At 39.1% G+C, this 736-nt stretch overlaps 1 long non-coding RNA gene across 1 annotated transcript in view; it reads right to left on the bottom strand.

Annotated features, from left to right (window-relative positions):
- Positions 1 to 297: 297 nt before the first annotated feature.
- The window catches only part of LOC103581316, a 7,377-nt gene continuing 6,938 nt past the window's right edge, over positions 298 to 736 (bottom strand). The window contains exon 2 of the long non-coding RNA XR_549649.1: positions 298 to 612. This is a non-coding gene — a long non-coding RNA (uncharacterized LOC103581316). The remainder of the gene's footprint in view (positions 613 to 736) is intronic.

The raw sequence follows: 736 nt of genomic DNA, 5'->3' as shown, positions 1-736 counted from the left end.
TCTCTCACACAGCACCTGAGGAGGTGGACAGCAAACATCTGGTTCTACTTTACACTTCCTGGATGAGAAGGAAGTGAGAAACCTTGCACTGTCAGTGAACACCATTTCTCTCCATGGGAGTTTAACGTTAGAGGAAGCAGCAAATTACATCAGAGCAGCCAAAGCCACACACAGCTCAGCTCAAGCCCAGCTCATGTCAAAGCTATTGTCAAGTGTCCTATAGTGCAGCTCTTCCACTGTGACAGTCACGGGAGCTCTTCTGGCACATACTTAACATAACGCACTTACAGGAATGTGTATGCTGGTAAAGTTTATTTACATTATGTTCTGTCATGTGAATCACATTTAAATCCCTCAAGTTTGTATTTACATACAGAACCCAGTAAATTCCTTGGAGAAATTTTTTTCCCCCATAACAAAACAGGATACAATTAATATGATAGTTGGGGAGCTTCATGAACACCTTACTTCACTTTGGGGTCTCCCTTGGGATGTTACAGTGAACTGTATCCAGAGGCTGCCAGTGACAATTCATGAGGGCATCGTAGAGTTCTTCACTTTTCACCATAAACTCTTGGTTTAATTCCTCAATATTCAAATGAAGATTTGGATCTGCAGAAATTAATGAATATGAAAAAAAATAGAGCTTTATAGGACACATATTGGAAATGACTTAAAATTAGAAAGTTTTTAAAAAAGCATTAGCAGGAAGTATTGCAGACATTAAAGGTTAAAA

The sequence above is a fragment of the Galeopterus variegatus genome, unplaced genomic scaffold (assembly GCF_000696425.1).
Source record: "Galeopterus variegatus unplaced genomic scaffold, G_variegatus-3.0.2 Scaffold12779, whole genome shotgun sequence".
Taxonomy (NCBI): Eukaryota; Metazoa; Chordata; class Mammalia; order Dermoptera; family Cynocephalidae; genus Galeopterus; species Galeopterus variegatus.
This window is presented reverse-complemented; position numbering and strand designations above follow the sequence as displayed.